Consider the following 13,038-nt stretch of genomic DNA (forward strand, 5'->3'; position numbering starts at 1 on the left):
CTGTTCCGGTGTCTTCAATGAAAAGGAAGCTTGCCCAATCAGTTTTCTTGTTAACTAAAGAGGGTTTTTTTCTCCATAAACAACATTTTCACTGAGCTCTAAAGTTATGGGAAAATGATCGGAACTCATATTATAGCTGTCATTGATAGTCATGTAATTTGGCAATATATTTTTAAAAATAAAAAATCTAGTAAGACGGGGATTTTATTAGGATCACTGGGCCAATAAGTAGGCTTTCCAGTGGTCCCACATCTCTTTTCTTGTATTGCTTCCCAGAGCTCTCTGCCCTCAGTTCTTATTATTCTTGATCCCCAGCTGACGTGTTTAGCATTGAAGTCGCCTCCAATGATTACTCTCTCCCCTAGGTTGTCAAAAAGTGGATAATACATAGCTGTTATACTAAGAAGAGATGTCTTAGTAATAACTTGAATTGCTACAGCTTGAACACGTTTATCTTCTATTTTGTGTAATTTGTGGTACATTAAGGTTTCCCTTATTATCACAGCACTGCCATTTTTCGCCAGATTGTCAGGGTGTAGTGAGTGGTACACTTTATATCCTTTGAATGTGATATGTGACTGTTTAGTGAAATGCGTCGCAGAAATCAGACACACATCTATTGTTTCTGTTTCTAGGACTAACTGAAGTTCATGTTGGTGATTCGTAAGTTCATTGGAGTTTCACGTCATAATTTTTAAACGCATCATTTTTTAGTTTTATGTGTAACTGGTATGATACTACTTTCCAACAGTCTAAATAATTCAAGATATTATTTAATTTCACATCCAATTCGGAATTCGGTTGCGTTATACTTATCACATCTTATGACTTGTTTTTGCCTGTTACATGTGCATAAGACATGGTATTTTTACTACTAGCACTGGTAGTGATGTTTGCACGTTGTTCAACTTTCGTAAATCCTGGTTGATTTTGCACTGGTGCTTTTGATGGTTTTGACCTGAGTTTTTGTATTGCTTTAGCCACAATACACCGTAGTTTGCTGGGTGCTGTTCACCACAGTGTATACACTTAGGCTTCACTTCCGGTGGTTTTGGACAATCTCTGGTAAGATGTTTTCCTTTGCATTTAACACATCTAGGTTCTTTGCTACAATACTTTTGAGTGTGCCCATATGCTTGACACCATTTGCATTGAGGTACAAGTTTGGAACTTCTCAGTGCTTGTATCTCCACTTTGCATCCTAAAATGGATTTCAGGTCAAGTATTTTTTTTATGTCCTCTTCGTGATGGAATGGCAGCACAAACATGTTAAGTGGTTCTTTGTTCTTTCACCGTGGTTTGTTTGCTGCACCTTTGATATTGAAGCCCTTTGTTTGTAGGTCTTCAATAATTCTTTCTGGTTTAGACGTGACTTGTAATTTCTTTGCCATTACTCTAATTGGTCTATCTTTCTTATTTTCATAGCAATGCCAGTGGCAGTTCTTTTCCGTGAGCAGCTTGGTAATGGATCTATAAGCATCATCTTTAGCTGCATTAATTTTAACTGCCTTAACACTTAGCATTTTCATTATAAATGAGTCTTTTTCTGTGCTATCAGATAAAAAGTCATAGAAATTTTGGTAGTTTTCTAAGTCATTGACAATTATTGGTGATGGTGCCGGAACTTTTTTTTGCTTCTGCTTTATCGTGGACTTTTAAATTGTTTCCTCTTGTGAAATGTTCGAGTGTTTAAGTTGGAGAACCTGAGAGAGATCTATTGACTTATTTTTTCAAATGTATATTGGTGAATATATTAGTACTTCAGCGATTAACCGCTTTTGGTTTCGTTTCTAGCTTGAACCAACAGAAAATACCCTTTTGTAAACTGTTTCTGATCTGGGGTTACAAGCAAGTGCCTTCGAAATCTGGTAGTCATAGCAAAGATATCCAGTTTGAGACCAGTCATTTATTTGGCATGTATTTTTTGTAACGATTCGTAATATCTTTAGAAAATTGCCTATGATTGTGGAATTAACTCGACGAAGCGTAAAGTTTTTTGCAAACGTCGATATGTTGTCGCGGCTAGTGATGTGTCAGTAATGGACGAGTGGGCTAATAAACGCATTAAATCATCATTAAGGCTGCTTCACGATTCGTCGACCTGATTGGCCTTACATTAAAATCATTGAACGCACTTTGCGCTCCCTCCGTTTAGGTTAACACTTGGATTGTTATTCTTCGGCTAGACATCACTAGACGCGCGCGCAATATACATCTGTAATTTTCGGAAATTTACATAAGAACGTTCCAAATTCGAAAACTCTTTAGGCCGATTTAGGAAGCGATGTTTTTCAAATTGGTTTTTCATCAGCGTATTCTGGTTTCTGTTCAGGCAATCGTTTGAAAATAGAAATTATTCCTTTAAGTTCGTGCTATGGATTGCTGTGTCATGGAAAGTTCAGACGTATGAAACAACCGCACAAGGAAACTGAAGTTAAACGTGTATTTTATAAATACACTGTTTGGCCTTGAACTTAGAGCGGCACGAGTCGTTCGCCTCGGAGACTGGTCCGCGCCGCGCCGTTCTTGATCCGCCAATGCTTTGCGCTTTGCGATACCCGAAGATAAAAATACAACAAAAGCTTCACATCCTCAAAAAAGATACTTTTAGCAGCTTTCAACTGTCGAAATACAGGCATAACATATAAATATCATGTTTCATTATTAATTTTACATCTATGTAATATAAGTACTCAAAGAGGAAATAACGAGGCTTAAGATTTGAAACCACCTCAATTTTCAATAATCTCGGATGAAGCTCCGCGCGTTAATTACACATTCACGAGCTGAGAACATTCTAATTTTGCTTTTAATTGACGCCTGAGACGCTTTATGATCACTGTAACGAGTGCTACAAATAAATATTTACTACGCTCAAATAACTTAATCTGTTTTGAAGTAGGTACTTTCTTAACAAACGCCTAAAAAGGACATTGAACAATGAGCTTTAAGAATGGATAAGGAGTCAAAAGAGGGTGCTGAAAGAAATCTCGAGCACATGCAGTAGCTTCTCTCATGATTCGATCAGTAAAACTAAAAAGGTTAATAAGGCCATTGGTAGGTGGAGAATTTGTCCGTCTATAACATAATAAATAACTGGTCGTACCTAGTATGGGTAGCTATTAGGCTAACGAAGCTGCTGGATGCCCACTCAGACTCGAAAACCGACGATCTCCGAGATATGTAGATGATTCGAGGGAATGCTGACGATTTATGAAGAAAGCTGAGCGAAATATGGCGTCGTCGCGACCGTTTTCATTGAAACTTTTTAGTGCCTCCCTTAAGATGAAAGATGAATTTGCAAATTGAGCACCGGCAGAATTTATTACAGAATTTCAATGTATAAAATCGTTATTTTTCTATTGACGTAAACGGGGCACGACATTGAACTAGCAATTCAGTAAAAAAATAATTAAAGAGATCTCACGGGGATAGTGTTGTAAGCAAAGGGGCACAAAAAATTGGAGGTAAACTAGGCAAAGGCTCACTACCAGTTCAAAAGTGACTCGTTACTGCCGTGCTCGCTAATACACTGCCAATATTTGCTCTAGTGCCGACTCCACAGGGATTGGCCGGGACGTTTCGCTGCACAAACATTGTCGTCCGTAGTCTTTAGATGCATTCTCCTCCGCTACGTAGAAATCTCACGGGACTCAAGACTGACAGCGTTACGAGTACAACCCCGTTCATAACAACTTATTTTATTTTTATTACAACTAGTCCAATTGGTTTTTTTCTTAACAACTAAATATATGATCTTCTAATAAGATGTCACCGTTGAAATTAAAAACCAAAGATATATGCACTGAGGAAGCCGTGTGATCGTGATCAGGTTTGAAAAGCGAATATTCTCCACTAATGGTGTATCTTTTTATGAATGAATATAACTCATTGAAAGAACAAGTTTGACACGAGCTGTAGCTCAATATCTCAAAAAGTATTCAATCAAAGTACGAACCGTGGATACTTTTTATTAAAAGCACGTGAAATTATCTAAATGAAATATAATAAACTCTACACATTTTGTTGCATCAGTGCGAGTTTATGTTTGGTTGTTTCACATCTGCGTACGACGAACTTATTGATTGCGAGCATCTGGCGACATTGGTTTCCTATCATAAGCCGGTAGATACAATGCTTTGCAGCAAAATATTCCACTGGAATTCCAAAGAACAAGAACAGCGTTACCCCACGGGAGCACTGAACAACCAACTTTGGATGCGACGTAAAGAATTGTCTAAGTTGCCTCTTTTCCACCGCACACGACGCCAACTTTTCGACAGATTCGCTGTGAATATCAACTTGGTGTGTATCTCATCGTAGATTTGCCAACTTATGGTTGAACACATAAAACATTTACAAGTATAAGCTACCGATTCTATTTTGCAGCCACACTGATGATTACTTATCGTGTCGAGTGACGCATCTTTAATATTAGTTTATACAACGCGCGGAGGCTTGTTTCCAATGCTTCGCACAACGTAAGCCTGAAGTTAGGTTAAACGAGCTCGGCTCAAAAGCGGGATCTTATAGACTGTTCCGTTCAGTTTATACGGGAGTCTATTGACTTTGTAATGTCTCTCATTTCCCGAACACACCAGCTTTGGGAATAAGAAAAGTTCTGACGTCCTCTCCGTTGAGGAAATGAAAGAAAGAGGTCTTTTACCCGGAACGGGCGAGCTAAACTTAATACCTTTGATCTTACAACCAAAAGTTCGAATTAACTAGAATACAAAGACAGCCATGGCCATCTGTTTGGGACCCCTAACAATAAAGTAACTAATTCAAAGTTTAATGAGAAACTCGGTAAGGAGGAATAATTCGATTGTGAAAACCTCATTCTTGTTAATTTCGACGTTTGCATCACTTACCTTTTTGATGTTGAGCTAAATTAAATTTAGCTTAACAACAACAAGTTTCGTTTGCATTTAGTGCTGTGTGTAAGGTAACTAAGTGATTTTACCGGCGCGCTTGGTTATTACAATGGGTAAGTCATCAAGTGCAATGCTATCTTAGGCCCTTTCCCGTGATACTATCATTAATGTAATTGCCTTGCACTCGACCGGCGCTGTGCTGATGGCTACGATTTCTTCGCGTGGAATCGATCCCGTTCTCCATTGTTGGCCGCCGCGCCGTCCGCCGAGTCAGCATATCAAACAATTTACTTACAAGACGTCTATGATTTCTTTATTACGGCTCCTTTATCCTTTTGTTCGCCGGCAGCCGGTTCCCTCTAGGAAAATTTCGCACGCCTTCTGTATCTTGCGAGATAAGGAGATATTGAATTTTGAAACATAAGGTTTCCCTTTTTATTTCGCACAGGGATTTGTGTGTATTTACTGTCCCCTGCGTAAGTATAAAGTGATTTACTCGAGTAGTCTTTTCCACAAATTGGTATTCGTGGCGTTTCGCTTATATTTCCGCGTGAAATTCGTTTAAAGATTAAAGAGGACTCCGAGGGAATTTTCTAAATACGCACGCGGCGACATAAGCCGCATTAAGTCAGTTCAAAAAGAATTGTGTTCCAGTTCTCTCGGAGTGAACAGTAAAGCACTTACGGTAATGTATTTATAATTACGTTTCTATGTAGGTTTCGCCGGTCGTGACAACAAGTTCAGCTAAGTCTCGGATTTGAGAGTTTCGTGTATACCGATTTGTCGTGATTACAATAATGGTACGCCTAACCGTGAACCTCTCAAACGCGAATCGAATGATGTTCCACATTGTGTACGCGATCGCGTCGCAATCGCCAATGGAACAGCTGACGGGGACGTAATGAAGCGTTCCGCTATCCCATATTATGTCGGGCCATTATCTTAGTAATTAAATCACTTACGAGTGTTTAACGGCTATCCGCAGGCAGAGCATGCCGTGCGGCAATAAAGAGGGCGCGGGCGGAGCGGAGGCGCGGGCTCGGGCGGTCGGTTCCCATGCACATGGGAGATGCACCGCTTGCCGGCCCCCGTATCGCCTGCCTCTGTATTTAGCTCCGTTACCACAAATATAGTGCGTCGCTCTGGAATTATCCGAACGATACATGGAAAATTACTGTTGTGTTTACGGCGCTTTTTTATTCCCAAGCCTCTATCTAGTTGTTATCGAAAATTACAAGTTAATCAGCAGTGATGTCATTGACAGGCCGTATAACAAATCGCGAGCCTAAACTATGTGCGTGGCAAATCGATTACCTCGTTTGCAATTTTCTTCATTTTGCATGCCATGTTTGACTACGGAATTTATTACATTTAGTCGAGATTCGTGCCCGTTTTTGATGTTATGAAACAGAAATCGTGTACCACGTCATCGTGTCTCTGAAGGCCACAATACAGTGTTCGGTTTGCCAAAGCATCTGAACGATTTCGACTTGCCATATGCAGAGGATGATGGTGAAAGTGCAATGAAAGGTGATGTCAACGCGAGCGAGTTTGCCACGGAAATAGAACATCTCGCGGCGTGGAAAGCTAACACGTGCTAAACCTGACACAAGTCGCAGGGTACCGCTTATTACGCAGAAAGCATAGACGGAATCACTAGAATTAGACACCGCCAACTGATTGCACACACATTTGCTTTCTACTTCTGCAGAACTGGGGAAAATGTTTCATTTCGTATGTTATTTTACGGATAAATAACTAGGAAGCATGCAAAGATACAACAGCCTTATCGCGTCTGGAGGCAATTTGCATTACGACGTGCGCTAATAAATAAGATCATTTTACTGCGAGTGAGCAAGGTGGTTTCCGTCGTTGGAAGCGACTGTCTACCCGCGTAGGATATGTAGGCAAGTGCAAGAGTATGAGAGTTAAAGTTAGAAACGGTAATAGGCGTCTAGGACAGGATGTAAAGCCGCTAAGACTAACGTTTTGCTCTGTCGCCAACCGTCTCCTTGTTATCTCGGTAAAAGATTGGTAGAAACGCCACTGCGCGAAACACGGTTTAATGTGTCGATACGACGTGAGTGAGAGCCGTGCCAAAAACGGAATTTATGACCACCAACTTCGGAAACCGTAATGTAAAAGATAAAATCTAAATTTTAAATTAGTTTTTAAAGTTAATTAAACCATGAAATTCCCGAGGATAACCCTTTACCTGTGTCATAAACTCGGTAACGGAGACAGTACGTTTAAATTGGGTTCTTGTTTACCTTACTAAGTACTTTTCTGCTATGGTTTTCAGTCGTAGATATTTTGTGAACACGGTCCTTTTTTGCCCATGCTTTCTTGTTACCAATAGCATTATGTATTGAAAAATCGTGCATGCTTAATTTACGGTGTTTGATTCAATAATAACTTGCTTGTAAATACGACAGAGTGCAGTATCCATCACAGTAATGGTATCGCTACGCAGTTACATCATTACACGCGCGCACCGCACTCCTGCGCCGTTTATTAATAAACAACCACGTGTGCGATATACGTGCGCGGGCGCAGCCGCGGACGTGAGCTGCGCACCAGTTACCAACAACAACGGTTAACAATACACGAAATAAACAGACTCTAGTCCTATAACTTCCACTTTTAAAGACCATTAGACGTGATGGATTAGATTGTAAACGGTATATCAAATTTATCTACGTATTTATTATTTCACTTATAATTATCAATGCAATTATTATACTGTGGCGCACCTCATTAGGTGCGTCGTTAAAACTATTCTTGGATTAGAATCAATACGGTTTCCTTTAGTAAGTATGACGTGTGGCACTTCAGATAAAAATCTGACAGTGTCCGTGGAAGGTCTTGCTTAGTCCGCTCCCGCTTAAGGCATCTCGTCGAACATGACCTAATAGTTCGTCATATCTCTGCATATGCTTGATAATAACACATGAGTACTGTAACGTTAGACAGTGGTCTATTGATACGCAAGTGTAGTATTATATTAATATCGCAATACCGGCTTGTAAAGCAAAACGTGTGTCCAAATTAATACGATAGAAAAACGAAATGCGTCTGCGATTTAACATCAACAAAATTGCGTTGCAGTTTATTATTACAGCCATAAATTGGTTGCTTGTGAACTAGTAGATGTCCAGTCTTGTAAGCAGGGATTATTTGGCACTTATTGATTGTAAAAATATTCAAGGTAAAACTTTGGACTTGGACAAACTCGTGTGTGATTTGTTTATTTGCGGTAGATATCCTCGACTCCACGTGCAGCGATAACTCTAGAACTAAAACAGATATTACTTTGTTGATTCACAATATACTACGCTACACGTGTCGGCATTTTTATCGTTGGAAAGGGTAACGTGCAATTCTGCGGAATACAATTGCATTTGACTCACGCATGTAGTATTATTCAACAGTTTGTTTACAGAACTGAAAAAAATCTTACAATAATTACCGAGGTCAAGTTTGGGTGTACCGCAAGTTTTAGAGCCATAATTAAGTTGCACTGGTCTAATGCTTTCTTTGAGTTAAGTAATGATGGCTACAGAATTGTTACTAACAACCTCGTTTACCAAAATTGTTGTAAAGAATCTTCCATAGTTTTATGTAAGTAATTATTGAATTTGTGTTCACCGTTATGATTTTTGATTATAATACCATCGCCCATGTCACTCATTGAAGTAGGCAGAGACTGTGGATCCCCACCCGCTACGCTTCATCTTAGGTTTATAGTGGTCAAGCATTCATCTATTTTACATTTAACAAAAATGGCAAGTAGATCCAAACAAATTCTCGTATCTCTTACGTTTGCAACTTTTCACTTTACGAGAGTTTCACATCCTGTCGAGAGCAAAAAATCTTGTCCAGCCACTTGGAAAGATTAAGAAGTTTGTAGGACTTCTCAAGTTTCTTAATTTCGAGCAAAAACTTAATTCTTTTTTTTTTAAATAAATGGATAACCTCATAATGTCTGTTTTACATCGCTGGGCGGTATGGTGTGCTTAATGCTGCCTTGCGTGTTCACCGCACACTTGAATAAAAAACTTTGCTAATAACTTTGAAAAACGTAAGCTTCGCCATTCACTGGGTAGCTTCCAGTCGCCTCAGTTAAAGCTACTTTATGGGTAATTTGTTCTCCAGTACAGCGACTTATTTTCACTGTAACTTATGAACGCTAGCAACGAATATCAATTCCATCAGTTACTTTACTTCTTTCATGTAAACAAAGTTGGTAATTATTGTTTTTGTGTTCGCCTTTATGATCTTTAGCACTAAGTCGGCACGCGATTAAAAATATACATACGTAGAATCATTCCAGTCTTCTGTTGCGGTAGGAATACTATTCTCTCCAAGATATACTGGAGCACTTCTTTCAATTCCGTTACTCGTATCAGATGTTACATATGCCTGTTTATTCTGGAAACTTTGTTCAGTTGAATTTCAAAGGCCAAGATCCGAAAATATACTTACATTTTCGGATCTATATTTCGTATATACCTTTTTAAAAACAGCTTATGTTTCGGGCTCTTTACAGGTCTTTTGGTCATAGCAAATAAATAAATGCCATTTAGGTCCGCAAATAGTTTTATTTCTAATGTGTAGCTATCTTATTTACAACTTCTAGACTGGCGGACTATGGCCTAAATCCTTCTTGAGAAAACACAAACAACGCGACACGCAACACGAACAAAAACATCAATTAAAATAGACTCAGCGATTAACTCTAGTTACAATTATACAAAAATACAAAATAGTGATATATTCACCACTTCCACCAACCTTCTTCTACTGTGGTATTCCACAGCATGAGTTTTAATTCATGTCCCGCTGTTTTCGATTATTTCTCTGTACTTACAAGTTTCACAACGTGGTAAGAATCCAGCTACTAATAATAATCGTTTAATGAATAATCACAAGACTAAAAATCTATATTGAATTTAAATTCATCATCACAACAAAATTAGGTTCACTTCACAATAAATCCAGATTTGTGGTGAAGCGTATATGAAACAACGATGGATAGTTATGTAGGTAGGAGATAGGGTTATCCTTGAGTAATTGTTGAGCGTATCGTTAGCTTTATTTGCACAGATTAAATCAAGTGCAGCTTGATATCGATCGACGACTAACTAACCTCGATTTGCCGTTTTCATTCATAAGCGTTTAGCGATGTCCTAAACAATTCTATCAAAATTTAAAAAGCACGTTTTGGTAACATTATTGTCATCTCTCTAATGTTCTTCAAGGATTATAAACCTCCTTCGATATGCTAGTTTTATCGTAATGTTTTTTGTGTAAATCAAAGCTATTTTTTCATCTGATGCGAATACGAACTGATGAACAAAACTCTTTTGAAATCTCTACTAATAAGAGGACTTGATGCCCTTCTCTATCCATACATTAAGATTATAGCTGTTACAGAATATATACTAGCAAGATACGGCACCTTGGGATTCATAAAGCAAATTAATGATATATGACAACTCCAAGAAGAAATAATGAAAAAAGGATGTCGGTTCATCGACTTGTGCATAAATAAGGTAATAATATACATCTACGCTACAACATAACAGGTTGTAAAAGAAAGAAAGTAATATGTACATAACGTAATATATTCGTGTTCGCGAAACTGGTGCAGAAGCAGAAGTTTTTATTACAGGTCTCACCAAGGGTAAACAGTTCTTTTAATTACATGTGTAAGTAGTTAGTGATATTTGGGTTTGAATTTGTATAGTACATATTTATAACTTAGGCTTGAATCTTAGAGAGAATACTATGATCCACGAAAGATAAAGTTAAAAAGAAGACGTAGTGACCCAAATTGACCAAGATGTGCTGAGGTAGTTCGGATGGAGCGGATGAATATAAGTAGAGTGGCGAATGAGATATATAGAGCTAATACGGAAGGCAACGTTCGAAGAGGAGAGGAAAGAAGAATATTCTTGAAATGAATATTCTTCGCTGAAGTGCGTAGCGATAAGAATAGATAAACGGAAGTGAAGTGCAAGGTTTGCCAGGATCATGTAATCGCGATCGATAATCTCAACGGGAATCCAAAGGTGTGAACGCTTTTTTGGTTTCAAGTTTACAGAAGTGTAAGGTTTTTGGTTTATTGTTGAATATTGAAAGTTTATTATTAAAAGATTGAATATTATAGTATTTGAGTCGCTGCTCTTATATAATTGTACCGAGGTTTTACACTACTAAGCAGTATTTGTTCGTAGATAAGCAAAGCGCGCAAGGCTCTAAGTCTCAGCATAAATATTTGCTCTAACAATATTTTCTTGTGAGCCCCCACTTGATGTCGACATCAAATTAAACAAGTTCTAAACCGAGAAACCGCTTTTAGAATAATCCAGATAAACTTTATGGTGCTATTAAAAAAGGGATGTCACTAGCGCAACCTTTAATGACATTGAGTAATGGGATATCTCACTTCCTTATCTATTTAGATTCGCCTCTACCTTGTTAGATGCCATGCTTTACTAATGTTCCGTACCTATAGAAATGTTATTCCGAAGGTTAGCAGATCTGATAACCTGAAATACCGGTCATATGCAGAACAGTCTTCCACAATATTGTACTAGTTCAGGTATATTGACGGTTATGTCGTTTTATCGTGAGAAATAAAAGAAACTAATTAATATGCCATTTTTGTTACTAGTATATCTCAACTACTTTCGGAATATCCTTCCAAAAGGCTAGGTTATTTGTACCAAAGATTAACGAGCGTGCACAAATAGATTGATGGGATTGGTAGAAGCTAAACTGGTATGGCGAGAGTTCATAGTCTCTGCTTAACCCTATGGCAGGCGTGCTGATATTTATATATAATGATGGCGGTTTTCGATATTCTTTTGTCCAAGAATAATCTTAGCGCAATTTCAACTGTTTTTATGTAGTAGTTAAAATGGCATGCTTGTGAAGTCTTCTGACTGATAGATATAATAGACGCAGTTGCTATTTAGATTTTACCGTATTTCATTTGATCACTTGCAGTAAGCTAGACGATCTCTTTAAATTTCAAAACGTATTAAAACAATAAAGTAGATTAAAAATGCAATAATATAGAGAAATATGATGCGTTACGAGCACAATATGAAGGTGTTTTATTTAAACATAAAGCTCTAAACAGCCAAGCGGCGGCTGAATAATGCCGGCGATGAGGGCTACTGGCAGCGGCGAGTACAAAACAACAAAAACACAAAAGCACGAAAAACGTTTTTAAACGAAAACATAGTGAAAGAGATAAGAACACGTTTTATTGTGCTGCAGCATGGGGGCACAATGCGGCGCGATCGACACAACGCGGGAAAAAACACGACACTGGATGCTCACGACCGATCACTAGCGAGTCCTTGCCGTTTCACAGCCAATCTCGTCTGAACCCAAATTCAGCTTAATTGGAAACTTGTTAATTTAATATGCTAGCAAATGAAGTACACTTAGAAACCTTACATTTGACTCTACTATTTATTCAGAAGGTAGTTTCTTTCAGAGAAGTGCTCAATGGTTTATAAATGCGGTTTGTTCAAATTCCTTGTGTCTGTTTAAATTAGCAACAAATGTAAGTCTTTTATCGAAATCTAACTTCCAAGTTAGGAGATTCCTAACTCCAACCTTAACGGTGTCTATGAATTTAACATCGGCAACACCTATTGTATTAGTTTCCTAAACAGTCGAGTTTACCCAAGCAGTGCACGTTTGTTTCTTACTTAATATACGACATAATACTATCTGACTCGTAGTCCGTGACATACGAGGCGCACATATACGATATGTATCTAATAGAACAATAAATCAAAGCCGCCATGTACATATCTGATGTATAGAAATGCTCCTCCACTACCTGTCTTCATCAATTACGTTTTTTTTATCAGTCGAGTCTCTTTTTTTCTTTCTAACATTGTCTCACATCTGTGCCAGTTTTGATGGATGCTTTTTAAATACTCAAGACTGTCTCTGAGGATTTCTCTTTATCCTGTTTGATATGCTTTTTAATAAAGCCTGACAACTAAGGCTGTGTAACGTTGACTTTTTACAGACATAATGGTGGCAGGCTATGGAAATTCATTCAAAAAATCATCAAACGTTTCAGAATCATATTATTACAATCGGAGAACGCATGAAAGAGTTTAACGAAGCACTC

General features: G+C 38.2%; 1 protein-coding gene across 1 annotated transcript in view; it reads left to right on the forward strand.

Moving 5' to 3' along the window:
• LOC113230622 (putative transcription factor SOX-14) overlaps positions 1-13,038 on the forward strand; it is a 66,810-nt gene that overhangs the window by 12,223 nt on the left and 41,549 nt on the right. The gene's annotated exons all lie outside the window — the stretch shown is intronic.

Source organism: Hyposmocoma kahamanoa, unplaced genomic scaffold (genome assembly GCF_003589595.1).
Source record: "Hyposmocoma kahamanoa isolate Upper Pololo Valley unplaced genomic scaffold, ASM358959v1 64, whole genome shotgun sequence".
Classification (NCBI taxonomy): Eukaryota; Metazoa; Arthropoda; class Insecta; order Lepidoptera; family Cosmopterigidae; genus Hyposmocoma; species Hyposmocoma kahamanoa.